We start from the raw sequence: 16,631 nt of genomic DNA, 5'->3' as shown, positions 1-16,631 counted from the left end.
TTTCCTAAGCGTAACTCTTTGGAAAGTCTTTAGGATGTGCTGGATTAGACAGTTCGTCTCCCATTGTCAATACAAGATCTTGGTGTAACTCTTGATAGAAATATATGCTGTGATGTTGCATAACATTGTTGAAGCAATGCCACAATCAAAGCATAATGTTATCAAAGCTAAAGGGGCAGTCCAATGAAATATTAGTGTGTGCAACCTTTTTGGACAGGCAGTGTGAAGTGGACTCCAGCACATCTCAAAGACTTTCAATGGGGTTACATTCAGGACTCTGTTGCACTTGGTCGTTGCACCCTCTATCGCACAGAATAAGCGATGCAGGTGTACCCGCTCATATCTCTGTTAGAGATGAGTTTCAAATTCGGCTGTCTGAACATCACCGACCACGAGCCCCATCTCACGGAGCTGTCGCCCCCCAATGATCCAACTTTAACTGGCTACAACTATTTTAACAAAAAACATTTTTAAAAACATTTATTCATTGGCATATTTATTACATATTACATATGTCCGTATGTGTTACTTCAGATTTACTCAACTCTATGCAAGAAACTTTAATTTACTAACTCCTGCGTGAGGAGAGCCCACCCCCTTTGTGACGTTTTAACACACAACTCAAGCGTGCTACTGCAGTCACTCCGTCTTTTTTTTGTTACTCCGACAGTTCGAAGCGCGTTCACGCCATCGACTCTGAACAATTCGTTGCGCGTCTACATGGCGTTGCGTGGCAGTGATGGCCATGAGGCTTCGAAACTTTTGCATTTTTTTTTAAGAGTGGGTCGGAGCCTATGGTCGGAACCCATATCAAACTGAAACCACAGTCGATAATAATAGGTTAATTAAAAACACATTATACAGGCACTTACAATGATATTTTGTTTAATTGTATTTAATGTATTGAACTTTCAATTAAACATTTCCAATGGGTTTGTAAAATGTTTTGTCAAATGTTTTTTTTTACAAAATTGCCTGCAAAATATTGTTCTGCCACTGTTACCACAAGTAGCTACCACTGTTGTAAATGTTGCTTTACTGTTTCATTCTTTAATAATAGCATCAAAACTCATGAGTCCCATTTACCTCACCATACAGACATTTTAAAAAATCATAAAAAAAAAAAAAAATTAAATCAAATTGTTTTCTTCAAACTCCACCAGATTCTTGTTCTTCACGTCCCCAAGTACCACCGTGGTGACTGAAATGTTATTTTATCATTTTTTAATAATTACTTACTGTAATGACGACTTGATAGCTAGGACTGTAACTGTAGCTAGTTGGGGACAAGTGACCACTGTGGTGCATCGATAAGAATGCAATTGGATGCTGTAAATCTCTTCGATGGTTTTATTGACACTCAGCAGAGGATTATCTGTCTTCATGTACGTACAGTATGTGTGTGTGGTTCTACAATAAACAATAAAAGAAAGAAAATATCAGAATACAAATAAACAACAGTGCTGACATGATTCAATTAGCAAAGGTAATAACTTGTAATTATTATACATTTCCCTTTAAGTAGCATTAGCTGCTTATACATATCAAATAACCAAAAAAAATACCAGATAAAAACATTATCTTCTTATTGCCTTAAAGAACTGTCTTCATACTGCTAGTTATCACTACTATCAAACCAAAAAAACCTAGGTCTCTACTTCTCAGCCATAATTACACTCAGCTAATAACTATAAAGTGTCAAGTGAGAACACATATAAACACAATATTAATATAAAAATAATATTAATAGGCATTAACATAATGCTAGCGAACTTTATGCTAACATACTGCATTTCAATAGAGTATCTCAGAATAAACTCTTAACAACCCAAGGCACCGAAATACACATACGTAAACATTTAGATCAGGGTACTCACATGTCTCTGAACGCACACATGCACAGATATTGACATGGAAGACATCTATTCACCGCAGGAAATTCTACAATGCGTTTACCGGCCAATCTCACAACCAACTCAAAACGAAACTAAAACTGTTAGCGCTAAAACTGTGTTCTCTCTGTGACCCCGAAACGAAGCCGCTGATTGGCTAATCCCCATAACAGTAAGTCCTTCTTCACACTTACCAAAGTATATATAATATGAAGGTAAAATCTAATTGTTTTCTGCACATTCCCACAGATTCTTGTTCTTCACCTCCCCACTTGTGATTTTCATATTCGTGCTATAGCTGGATGGATGAATGGTAATGAATAATATTGATCATGATTTGGCAATTATTAAAGAATGAAGCTGTAAAGCAACAAGAAAATCATCACAGTGGTACTTGGGGAGATCTAGAACAAGAATCTGTCAGAGTTTGCAGAAAGCAATTCGATTTTATCTTTTTATGAATTGTTTTAATAGGTCAGTATGGCGAGGTAAATATAGGACTCTTGAGTTTTGCATCCAATTATAAAAGAATAAAACAGTAAAGCAAAAATAAATAAAATAAAATAAATAAATAAATGGCCACAGTGGTAGGCTACTTGGGGAGATGTAGAACAAGAATTTGCAGAAAAAGTTTTTTTTTTTTTTTTTATAAATTTGTAAAATATGTATACCAGCACCAAGTGTCTCAGGCCAAAATATGCATACATTTTGACTGTTTTTTTTAAACCTATTGCAAATATTTAATTAAAAGTTAAATAAATCAAATATAATTAAACAATAAAATACCATTAAATAAGTGCCTGTATAAAGTTTTTTTTTTAAGTAGCCTATTATTATAGATTCATTGACTGTCGTTTTAGTTTGACACTTTTAGTCTGACACGCTATCAGACACTTTTTCCCCCTTTAGTCTGACACGCTATCAGACACTTTTCCCCCCTTTTTTTATGTTTTTCAAAGGTTTTAAAGCTTCATGTCCAACAATACCACGCAACGCCATGTAGACGCTGGCGTGAACGCGCAGAAGGCGTGTCTGGTTTGCCTCGCAACTCTGACTGTCTGACTCACTTTGGGACATTTTCTGCTGCTTTTATAACGAATACAAGAACAGGTTGATCACAACATCAAAGACAAATGATATGGAAACCAACACCAGAGGTGAGAAATATTGTTTAAACTTTAGCTGCGTCCGTAAACCCGTCATCATGGTTATGAACACCGGCGCGTGTGCCACTCATCAGCCTCGCATCACTGTACCTTGTCCTGCTTCGTGCTTCAAGAGTTAACTCGCAGTGCTCCGACAGACGCACACAGACGCTGAATTGGAATGTGGGAAAGGGACGTCGGCGTCGGTCGCTGCTGGTGGGATGTAAATTGTCCTCAAAGACACCTACGTTACTATTCGGGTTCATTTATTATTCCACTGTCACTAGCTCTGTGTTGACGTGGTTTTAATTGACTAAATTCAAAGTAATATTAACGGTTTTCAATAGAACTTTATTTACATTAGCGAACAACTTGAGCTAAGTGTAACTTTAGTCGGAAATACTGAATTTATATCCAGGTTTATGAATCAAGTTTAATAGTTTAGTCTGTCTTTAGGGATATTTATAACTAAATGTGTTCGCTTATGTAACGGAGGCAAGCTAGTAAGCGATGTGCATAACCTCACATATATTATCTCTAGTCTAGAGATATAGCCTGCTAACTAGCACCAGCACGGACGGACGCTAGAGGCGCTGTGTATGCCATCATTATCCGCCTGCCTCCCGTTTCCAGGTGTTGTGAATTCGGCCAGGGCAGATCACGGTGTTGCCAGGTCGAAAGCATCTAAGTATCGTACCAGGAGCTCAAAATGATCGTATTTGGAAGACAATTATCACATATAAGTGAAACGTCGAGTAGCCACAAGTATAGGCAAGTATAGGTCTCTGCAGGAAAGTAATGGGAGTTACCAGATAGACCATTATACCTGATTGGCTGACGTCATAGTGACGGTAGGTTTAGGGGTGGGGTTGGGTAAAGGGGATCATCTTGATTGCATGATTTAGAAACACCCAATAGTTTGAAAACACCCACAAAGTCATAAACGCCCACTTTTGCTACTAGTTAGTGGGAAAGTCCAAACTCGTCCTTGTAGTCGCTGTCATAGGAAGCTTGCATGTTGCCATATGTTGAGGGGGGTATAAATTTGATGCTGTCATGAACATAGTGCTCCTTGATAGAGATAGAGATAGAGAGTGCAGAGAGTTCCTCATGGGCAGGGTCTCAAATGTAAAATGGGCAATGTAAAAAAAAAAAAAAGATAAAAAAAATTATAGGCCAAAAGTTTGGACAGATTATTCTATATTTTTGAAAAGTCACTTTCATTTTCTTTCACTTTCACTTCTTTCATATTCACTGGTCATCAAGCCTGCATTTATTTGACCAAAATTTGATATACTTTAAAATACATTTTATGCAATGCAGATTTATCAATGTTGGAAACCTGTGATACTTTTTCACCCATGACTCTCAAACATAGCAATATAATAAAGTCCTTTCAAGTCACCATTTCGCCAGCCTACACTTCAAATATTAGGCCTGTAGGTGGCACTTGGGCTTCATTATTCATGATAGTTTCATGAAATGGTAAACTCTACCATAAATTAATTGAATACTGATTTTGTGCAGATATGTAAATAAACGATTACTGTTTTGCACACATTTTCAAATTAATTATAATTCAAATGCATTTTGTTTTACTGACCACAACATCATTGCAATTTGTCTGAGAGGGGCACTTTTGAATAATTTAGAAAAAGGGCCAGGGCTTTTACCCCCAAAGATAGTTGCCCAGCCCTGCTCTTGGGGTTCCACCTACATAAAAATATCTTATATTTTTCTGACGGCAGGTGTGATATTTGGGTGTGTGTGGAGGCCTCTGAGAAGAGTCTGGAGACTCCTGCGCTGCTGTGGACCTGATCAACCTGATGAACCTGGTGTGTATCTGAAACACTGCCACAATAAAACACAACACAGGATAGTATAGTATAAAGTGTTACTTATTCACCATGGGGGGGTGGGGGATTGGGTTCAAGGGGGCAGATAATTAACTGCCGCTAACTGTCGCAAAACTAAAACATTTCTGTGTGCGTGTAATGTTTTATCAGAAATAAAACTTTCAGTAGAAGAAACATCACCACTAATCCAAAGCTCCGTCCATCCGTGGTGAAGACCAAGTTGTTTTCTTCACTGAGGTGAGAAATTAACTGTGCCTATTAAACAGCACATTTGAAAACCTAAGCTCATGAAAATAGCATGTAATAAATACTTGCTACTTTGTGTGTGTGTTTAAGCAAGTTTGTGAATTGGATTTATGTTCTAACAATAGATTAGTCATGTAAAAGTAGATTAATCATTTAGAATTGTGATAAACCTGCACATTTTAGAGTGGCCTTTTATTGTGGCCAGCATAAGGCACACCTGCTCAATAATCATGCTGTCTAATCCGCATCTTGATATGCCACACCTGCAAAGGAGAGGTGCTCAATAACACAAATTTAGACAGATGTGTGAGTAATATTTGAGAGAAATAGGTATTTTGTGTACATAGAAAAAGTCTTAGAGTTCAGCTCATGAAAAATGATCTATAAATGAACTATTAATAATATAACTAAGACATGCTATAGCTCATAAGGTCTCCACATCTTTCCTTTTCATAGATGATCATCTTTGATGAATTGAGGACCAGCCAAACATCAGAATTCTTAGATCATCATTCAAAGTATTTAAAGACTGGCAATATTGATCTGCTTCCCTCAAGTTGTCTCCAGAGCGGAAGCACCAATACTGAATTTTTCCGTCCACACATGATGTGTAACTCTGTGCCTCATTAACTGCTATGCCTGTCACGATAACAACTTTTTGTTGTGCGATATATTGCCCCAGAAATAATTGCTATAAGTGATATTATTGTCATTTTAAAGACTTTATGCCACTGAATATATAATCATAATTTAACTTCATAATAATGGAAGAAGGCCTACACACTTCCAAATGAGAACAAACTTCAAATTTTTAAGAATATTTAGATAATTAAAATTGAGTATCAAAATATTAGAGACCTTTAAAAACTTTAATAAATAGTAAATAAACATTTAATAAAAAGTGCAAAGTATCTTCCAGCTATAGATTTTTCCCAGAGATTTTTCTCTGTAAATTAAGGGTGCACACTATTGCTGAAAAACACAATAACTACTTAGCAGTCCAATGTCCGTATGCCCAAAGTTCTGCAGATTAAACTCTTTAAATTTACATTTATTCATTTAGCAGACGCTTTTATCCAAAGTGACTTACAAATAAGGACAATAGAAGGAATCAAAATCAACAAAAGAGCAATGATATACAAGTGCTATAATAAGTCTCAGTTAGGTTAACACAGTACACATAGCAAGGGCTTTTAAATAATATAATTAATAAAAAGAAAACAAATAGAATAGAAAAAGAATAGAACAAGCTAGTGTTAGAGGCCTTTTTTTTTGCTTTTGCTAATTGTATAATAAATGGAAAGAAAGAATAGAATTACAATAGTAAGCGTTAAAGTTAGCGGCTCAAATAAAGATGGAAGAGATTCTTGAAGATGGTTAAGGATTGAGTTGGGCAGGTCATTCCACCAGGAGGGAACATTTAATTTAACTTTTTAAATTTGAACTAGCACTGACAACACCACGTTCTGTACAAGAAGCTGCTAAAGACACAGGTACAAGTGGAATGTATAAAACAGTGACATTAATTTTTAAATAAATATAATGGGCGATATATTGCATCACGAAAATTTACGATATACGATACGATCACGATATATTGATTATTGCGACAGGCCTAATCATTACTGTCAAGTGCATTTGTATTCTCAGGAGACCTATCCCTTCCTCATAAGATTTTAGAGTAGTTGGATGTTCAGACATTCATACCTCAGGAAATGAGTCCACCTCTTCTGCCAACTACCAAAGACTGTACTTTTCATGCATCAGGTCAAATAGGTCAAATAGTTATATGAGCTCAAGTGCACAAAACAGACTTTGTTTAGGTCCATCTAAAGCCCTATTCGGACAGGATTAGTTTTACATGTAGAGGTAAGGTAAAGTAATTATTACCAGAGCTTCTCAGTGATTTTAGTCTCATCTGAATGAGTCATCGCAGTTATCTTAATGGTCAGTGTCAGTAAAGAATATGGAGACTTTTACCTTCTGTTAAAAAGGTCCAGAATAATGACCTCATGTTAATCCTGTGACTGAAATATATGCTGTATGCATGCAAATATTCCATCTTCCATTTCTGGGCTTTAGGTAAGGGCCTAATACCAACAGAATCCAGTCAGAACTGAATAAATTTAATAAATAACATTTGACCAGACCTAACCAACATTATAAGCAACATATTATAAACATAGTTCACACTGGAAGCACTTCTGATAGTTTTACTGAGCTTTCTGATCCCATATGAACTGGCCATTAATATAACACATGACCTGTGGTAAAATTACATCCATCTATTTTTAGTAGCAAATGTGATAGAAATGCATGCACTGTGGAGCCCTGTTTACTCCATCTACTTTTGTACAAGTAATCCTTTCCAAATAAGGCTTAAGGCAGCATTACAACTGCCCAACTTAAAACTAATGAAGTGCCTTACCCTTAATTTTGACAGGACTAATGCTTATTTGTATTTGTTCTTACGTTTTAATGGAACTGTTACATACAAGCATTTCCAGCTCTTTTTTTAAAAGCACTTTCCAGACCCCTTTGGACCTACTATTTAAATCAGAAGTCTTAAAGGGTTAGTTCAGCCAAAAAGGAAAATTAAGCCATAAATTACTCACTCATAAGTCATCCTAGGTGTATATGACTTTCTTCTTCTTTCAGACAAATTTGGTTGGAGTTATTAAAAAAAATCATCTTTGATTTTTCAAGTGGCTGTTGTGCTGCAAATAGATGCATTTTTGTAAAAAATATCCATATTCAAAATGTAATAATCTCTTTAAAGTAGCTTGCACTATATGTTATTTGTACCACTGCTGCTTGATCATGTTTTTGTACGTAAACCTCTTCAAGGGATAGTTCACCCAAAAATGATTTTTTTTTTTATTGTGAAGCACAAAAGGTGATTATTTAAAGAATGTTAGTAACCAAACTGTTTTGGTTACCATTGACCATTAAGACAATAAGTTGCACAGAAGACATTAAGTCATAAAGGAACAACGTGAGGGGGGTGTAGTGACAGAATTTGGGGTGAACTGTCCCTTTAAGAAGTGGTTTGTCAATAAGGGCTTGACGTTCTCAGGGTTGAAAATGTAATAATGTGTGCAGATAAAATCAGGTGCATGACATTATCATTGTATAGATGCCCTGCTCTACTTTACTCTGAAACTCTGTGATATCTAAAATATCAAACCAGTTTGGAAATTAATAGGTAAAGACTTAAATTGATTTAAATAAGACCAGAATGGTCTATTTCATCAAGAGGCAATAATAAAACCAACAGTATAGGGGCCCTTTAATATTGTACACACACACACACCTATTTTAAAAAACCTGTCTGGTTGGATTTTAAGGAAATCCCTAAATGCCTGAAATTCCAGTAAGTGTGAGATTTCTTCAGGAGTCTTGAAAAACATTTTCATACTGTGAACAGTATTTGTAGTTTGTGCAAGGGAAGTGCCTGCATTGAAAGTTAGTGATGCTTTATTATTACTTGTGGGTTTCCTAACTGGAGTTTATGAGAAAACGTTATTTTTTATATTCAGACCCAAAATGTGACAGGGACAATATTGCTGTTGTGATACTGACCTTTAATTAGGAATAACTGGCTGAACTATCACATCTGAAGCTAGTCCAAACTGCTGCTTGTCTTGAAGCAATATTACTCAACTCTGGCCCTTTAGAGCCACTGATCAAACTCACCTGCCTGTAATTTTCTAGTTATCCTGAAGACCTTAATAAAGTAATTCAGGTGCCTTTGATGAGTGGAGAAACCCTGTCTTAAAGGTTTTTGACTGAGCTAACTTGCCTCATTGGTTCACCTTCTGACTGGGGGGGGTATGTGATTGTGTTAACTTGTAACATGTGTTTACCTATTGGGAAAATAAACCATAGCAGAACCCTGACTAGTTTGTGATGCTAAAGAACATTTCATGACATCTCAGACAATTGGAAATTTGTGGTTACTGTGGTTTAATTATAAAGGTTGAAATTTCACATCCATTTATCAAAGCTTTTATTAACAAGTGAAATATCAGAGACAAGTATCAATTACAATACAATAATAGTTTACTCAAGATATTTACCCTAAAATTCTGTCATCATTTTTTTTTTTTATCTTCATGTGGTTCCAAACCTGTATGACATAGATGTCTTACATGTCTGTGGAACGGCATGAGTATACGTTAATAACAATTCAGGTGAAAATTTTGTTACAATAACAAAATGCTGAAAAACTATTGTTCAGTGATAATTTATGCTAGCTATTGCATTACGTTCTCTAAACAATTACAACCTTATTGTAAAGTGTTGCCATCATATAAACATGCACACACATAGCCTACATCATATATATAATTATTTTATTAATATTGAATGCATTTGTTTAACTCATGCATTAACACAATCAGCTATCTTTTTCCAACTCTCTTCCCTTGCTTTGGCAGCAGAAACAGTATTTCCACACATTTTGAAAAGCAATTAATTAAATATTAAATGGGCCAAATTCAGCTCTTAAAACCTTTTTTGTATTCACTTTCTGTTTTCCTACAGATCCATTTATGGGTGTTTAACATTTATTCTAGACTTGTATCAGATTTAGTTTCTTTTATCCTCGATGCTGTTCAGTCGATAAACAGCTGTCCTTCACCTCTTGGTGGCGATGCTGTGTCCTTTCAACCGAAAAGAGACCAAAGAAGAAGAAACGCGCGGGAAAAGAGTCGCTTCTCAGCAGCGTGTTCATCTCTCTCTTCAGGAATTATTAAATCAACTGATATTTAATCAGTATAATGGAGATACTGGTTCCAACACCCACGAAAAGAAAATGTCGATTAAAGCGATTTAAACAGGAAGGCGATTTGCCAAAAGAAAAGAAAAAAAAAGAAATAGTGAAGTTCATTCATTTCCTTCATGCAACAGAGAGCAGAGTTTAAGTGAGGAGAGTTTTGAAAGGTAAGCATTTCTTTAAAATAACTTAGTGAATGTGTTTTCCATTATTATGTTTATGAAGTTAGACAAATAAGATAATATATTTTTTATGAAACATTTAATTGATTAAAAAAATTACTTTTTTTTCCCAATTTGCAGCAGATTTAAAAACGAAAAAAAGACATACGTTTTTAAACACATTTTAAACGCATATTAAATTGCCCATTTTAATGAATGAATGGCATTTTACACTGTAACTGCACATGGCTTGGTTTATTTTTATTTATTTATTTTTTGCCGCCTCAACAGTAACTGGACGGGTTGCGGAAGCGTGCTGCTTTCTGTTAGCCAATAAAAACACATCCTCGCGGTTTGTGTCGTCAATACTCGTGCACGACGGCTGTCACCCAGTGTAACGCGCCTCGGGGTTGTCATGTACCTTAAATAAACCGCGCGTGCACCTAGAAATAAAAAACGGAGAACATTCATATCAATGGGGTATGGATCGGGACTGTTAAGAGATAAAAACGCAGGAAACTAAAGCGGAAATATGATATGGTAACATTGATAACGACTCGATGCAGAGTGTAGTTTGATTTCATAAAGAGACGCGCATGTCAACACGCCTGACGTCATAAACCCGGTTTCTGAATTTCAAGTTTGCCGCGAGAAGGATTCGTGTAGTTTTCACCAGTGTGAACAAAGTTTTTGATGGATACATGAACACACTGATGGCTACACCAAACTCCAGCACGGGAAGCGGCTCCAGAGGTGATGAACACTTTTATTATTAAACTATTTGACTTCGGTGTGTTTTTAAACCGCTCGGATGTGTGTAGCGGCGCGCGCTGAACCTGTTTCCTACCTCGACGAGACTCTCCGGGATTAATTTAATGTAACTCGGGTGAAATTAATCAAGTTATCATCCACTATAAAGGTCTCAGAGCTGATGGTGGAGACTCACGGTGTTAAATACAGAATAACATCGAAATATAAGTAATCTGTGGACATTAGCGAACAAACGTCTCGAGTTAGCTGCGCCAGAAATTACACGGCGCTTTTCTGATGCTTTCGGTTAAACAGAAGTGATTGTAAGCTAGTCAGTGTCTAGTTTGATCGCATTTTAAACATGTTTAGCACTGAGAAGTGCTCGTTCACGCAGTTATAGTGTATCTAATGTGATCTTGTGGCAGGTGTGATATTTGGGTGTGTGTGGAGGCCTCTGAGAAGAGTCTGGAGACTCCTGCGCTGCTGTGGACCTGATCAACCTGGTGTGTATCTGAAACACTTACAGTTTATCACTTGAAGACGATTACTAATGTTATAATCTGGTGTGTGTCTGAAACACTTACAGTATATCACTTGAAGACGATTACTGATGTTATAATCTGGTGTGTATCTGAAACACTTACAGTTTATCACTTGAAGACGATTACTAATGTTATAATCTGGTGTGTATCTGAAACACTTACAGTTTATCACTTGAAGACGATTACTAATGTTATAATCTGGTGTGTGTCTGAAACACTTACAGTATATCACTTGAAGATGATTACTAATGTTATAATCTGGTGTGTGTCTGAAACACTTACAGTTTATCACTTGAAGACGATTACTAATGTTATAATCTGGTGTGTGTCTGAAACACTTACAGTTTATCACTTGAAGACATTTACTGATGTTATAATCTGGTGTGTGTCTGAAACACTTACAGTATATCACTTGAAGATGATTACTAATGTTATAATCTGGTGTGTATCTGAAACACTTACAGTTTATCACTTGAAGATGATTACTGATGTTATAATCTGGTGTGTGTCTGAAACACTTACAGTATATCACTTGAAGACGATTACTGATGTTATAATCTGGTGTGTGTCTGAAACACTTACAGTATATCACTTGAAGACGATTACTGATGTTATAATCTTGTCTGTATCTGAAACACAGTATATTAACTAATATTATAATGCATACTCATGCATCAATAGAAAATATGAATTTATATGAAACTTATTCTTTATTAACCGTGGCAAAAATAATTTCTCTGTATTTATCAGAAATCAAACTTTCAGTGGAAGAAACCTCTCCACATTTTAGTGGCCGTAGCTCTGTCCGTCCGTGGTGAAGATCCTCAAGCTGTTTACCTTCACCGAGCTGAGGTAAGATACAAACTGATTTTATTTGCTTGCAGAATTGTGGTAATGTGTATTTATCGCGAGGACAGTGCTTGTGAAACCTGTGAATACCCCACCATTTCGGATGTTTTCTTTCTCATCTGAAGTAAAATCTGATCACAATGGTCATTGATCGACTGTCAGTTGACATGTCAAACTAACAATCAAAGGAGGGCTGCTCGATCATGGCAGAAATCATAATCACGATTATTTTGATCAATACTGTAATCATGATTCTTTAACCCGATTATGAGTAGCCCATATGACCAATACTTTATATGAGTGATTTTATTAAGTATTTACCTAAAGTGAAATGTCAAATTTTTTGAAATATTTTCTGTAAATAATGTTGCTATGACATCTACGTTTAGAGACCAGCAAAGTTTCACAAATCTCAATATAACGGCAGAACGGGTGACTAATATAAAACAAAGAAAAAAAGTCCTAACACATTATTTCAAATAATTTAACTGTCAATAAAAAAAAAGGAAAGGAGGGAAGAAAATAAATAAATGAAGCAAACTGTGCTTGAATGTTTTTAAGTCTAATGCAAGTCTAAAGTAAATGTTCAGTTGACAGCCTACAACAGAAATGAATAATCAAATGTGAAATAAAACAGCATAGTCTTCACTGTAAGAATTAGACTTTCCTGGTTTCTTATTAAAGCTACAAAAGTCCTTTAAAGCAGTGTGTGATTTTTCTCTGTCTTTGGTTGTTTGATTAATATTAAGTACACAGTCACAGCAGGAATATTAGCCCGTTGTCACTTTAAGAGCCGCACAGATCCAGTTTACTGTTACACAGGTATTTTCATTCTCAACTGCTTACATTCATTTATTAGAGAACCGACTTGGGTTTACGTGAATAATGAGACCTTGAGCCTAAAGATGAGTTCACATGCTTTTAAAAACATGAATGAATCTAAACAACTTTAATAAATCAAGCACGCCCCATTTAGCAAAAGTCACGTTAAATGATTTTACTGATTTGCACGTGAAATTGGGCTTTTATGGAGCAGCGAAGGCGAATTGTTGGAGAGGGGCACAATAATAGTTTTTTAGATTATTGTATTTTCATAATCATTGGAGGCCAAAATCGTAATCGACCCTGTTGATATGCTGGTTAGGTATGTTTTGACGCTGGCATGCTGGTCTACGCTGGTCTTTTGCTGGTCATGTGCTGGTAAAGGACCAGCATACCTGTGTCAAAACATACCTAACAAGCATATGCTGTTTTTTCAGCAGGTAAACCACATTTCTATTAATTAAACAGCCCTGATCAAGACTACAGATTTTAGCCTAGGATCAGGTGAATTTTTTTAGGATTTGTGAAATTTGTCTTATACCGCAAAATCTTAGTGTGTGCCCGGCTTAAAGCCCTCCATTGAAGTCCTCAGCTCATTAGTAGAGACGGCAGGACTTCAGCTGGGCAGATCCAGTGTTGGAGACGTTCAAAATGTGGAGTGGGAGAAGTAACGATACTGCGCTGGAACATTTTTTTGTTGTTTGTCTGTTTTTGTCTTTTGAAAAACCTTTTTTGATTAATTGCAGGAAAGTGAGCCAGCTCCAACCTAATGTTTTTAATATGACTGGATTTGTTTTTAACATAAAAAATAAATAGAAAAATCGTAAGTTACTAATTAAAATGTTTACATTTCCTCAGTGATTCAAAAATCATCTACAGAACAGAAATCTAGCTTTACATTACCAAAGAACATCATTGCAAGCTCAGTCTAACTTTAAAAACACTCCCATTTTAAACAGTCAATCAACACTGTATGATGATTAAGGCCCAATCCCAATTCTATTTTATACCCCTTCCCCTACCCCTAAGGATTGGGACACCGCTAGTATGCTGTCACACACTAGTATTCATCGTCTATGCATTAGAGCCTTTAATTATCGTTCTGTATTAATGTATTAATCACACATCCAGGAGAAAATAAACTTGTCAACGCTGCCCCACAACTTTTATTAAATACAGTTTAAATACTGAATTGCTACATTATATTCTCCAGCGACAAGAGGATACAAACGCTGTTTTTTAGTAAACTCACTCTGAAATAAACGCACAGACGGGAACACACGCAACTTCCATTTCTCTCTCGAATAGGTGATATTAGAGAAAATGGTTTAGCAATTTCTAATTATTGGGGGGATCAGTCTACGGCAGTTATCACCCTGATCAGATATATGCTGTGGCACTATCATGCAGTCTGTACCCCTCCAACCAAAAGAGAATCGAGACACCCCTACCCCTTCACGTAAACACGCAAAACAGAGGGGAGGGCTAAGGGGTAGAATTGTGATTGGGCCTAAATCTCTCACACTTACATCTAGGCCTGTCACGATAGTCAATATATAAACTTATCACACGATATATGGAAATGAGCTCGATCATTTTTGGTGCCGCAATATATTGCGACTGCTTTTTTTATTTATTTTTATAATTACATTTTAAAATGAATTGCATTAAAAATGAATGTCACCAACAATAGCACTGCTTCTATTATCTCATCTGCTCTCTGGAGGCGGGGCTCAGCAGCATCTACACACACACACACACACACACACACACATATATATATATATGTATATAAAATGTATATATGTATGTGTGTGTATAATGTATATGTATTTTTTTCATTTATGTATTATACCCCACTGATGTTATTTCACAAAATGTTTAAGTCTTATAAAATTTGTTGATAAAAGTATTATTTTCATAGATTATAATTTATATAATATATATATTTTTTATTAAAATTAAGTTGTCTATATTTGGTAGATTGTTTTTAACACACAAAAGAAGTGATGATCAGGTTGACACACAGAAGTACATTTATTCTACATTGATTTAAAAACCAAAAGATAAAGGTATTGCAGCGTTATCCGTTTCGACCGGTAACTCAGAATCTTCAGGATCAGATTGAAAAAAAAAAGTGTCTTTGCATCCCTAATTAACTATTTATTACTTATTTAAGATATATTTTTTTCACATTCTGATTCCAATGTCTAAATATTTTTAAAGGTAGGGTCAGCCATTTATTGGTAGCAAATGTTGACATTTGAAATCACGTTTTCCTTTTTTTTTATTTTTTTTTTTATCCACCTTCTCTATCTTCTGTTGTGTCCGTCCTGTGCACTGAACGCTTTCTCTTCCACATCATGAGTAGACACTTCCCTTATTGCTGACTAGAGCTGTAATCGGGCCTTAAAAGTTAAAACCAACAGGACCCGAGCCCGACAGGTTTCGGCCCGAGCCGGACAAGTAAATTTTGATCGACCGCTTTTTAAAAGCCTGAACCCGTTTACAGCCCGACATTATTCAAATGTGCGCACACACACAGCTCTTTTGCCTTTTGTCAAGAATGAGTCATTTATACATGTTTTAACATAATTTATTCATAACTAATGTAGACTACACACTTGGAAGTTGGAATAAAGAAATAAAATAAGTCCTCTGTAACATAGTAACAAATATGCATAGGCTCATTTAGCCTATAAATAGACCAACGCACCAATAAAAACATGTTTTTTTTTTTTTTAACAAATAAAATTAAGATCAATTTTTAATTAAGATTGGTATTTGGCAATAACAAAATTAAGATGACGCCACTAGCAGCTGACATTTAATAAAAGAATAATGCCAACATTAGCTAAATACTCAGTCCACATTATGCATTTTAGACTCAAAGAATATTTAGTTATCATTTGAAAAACCTTTACTCACAGAGATTAGGCTAGCCTACATGTTTTTGTGGAGGAAAATAATTGAATCCACTGTAGATGTCTTCAGCGCGTTCCTGCGCTCTCTGATGGTGCCTCATTAGTCACTCATTATTCTCATTATAAACATGGTCAAAACTTTTCCACACCTCAGACTTTGCTTTAGTTGCTGGTGCAACCAAAACATAATCACCAGAGGCAAGCCTCTGTTTCACCTACTCCGCATCCATTTTCGCATCTTTCTTGCGCTAAACGAAACGCATCACATGACCGGAGCGCAAGCCTGAGCCCACGTAAGATGATATAAATTAAGCCCAAACCCGTCAGGTCCCATCAGGTGCTGTCGGGTTCGGGCAAAGATCTTCAGCTCTACTGCTGACTGGCTACAGGTTTGTTTTGCTACTTCACCCGAATCAGTTTTCTTAAGTGTTTTTGAAAAATCGCTAACCCCACCTAAATAAATTAAAAAATGTTCTTTGGAAGTGTGCACTTTCATTATTATGGTATAATATTATCAGACTGTCGTTAATCAGTGGCATAAAACTTTAAATGACAATAAATTTCTTTAAATGACAATAATATAATTTATCACAATTAAATTTGGTTCAATATATCGCACAACAAAAAGTTATCGTGACAGCCCTCCTTACATCGCACGTGCATCTGC

The 16,631-nt window shown here is 35.9% G+C and overlaps 1 protein-coding gene across 1 annotated transcript in view; it reads left to right on the top strand.

The window, feature by feature from the left end:
* The window catches only part of hmox1a (heme oxygenase 1a), a 76,456-nt gene that overhangs the window by 45,554 nt on the left and 14,271 nt on the right, over positions 1 to 16,631 (top strand). The gene's annotated exons all lie outside the window — the stretch shown is intronic.

Source organism: Carassius gibelio, chromosome B3 (assembly GCF_023724105.1).
Source record: "Carassius gibelio isolate Cgi1373 ecotype wild population from Czech Republic chromosome B3, carGib1.2-hapl.c, whole genome shotgun sequence".
Taxonomy (NCBI): domain Eukaryota; kingdom Metazoa; phylum Chordata; class Actinopteri; order Cypriniformes; family Cyprinidae; genus Carassius; species Carassius gibelio.
The sequence above is the reverse complement of the archived record's forward strand: the minus strand, read 5'-3'. Positions and strand labels throughout refer to the sequence as shown.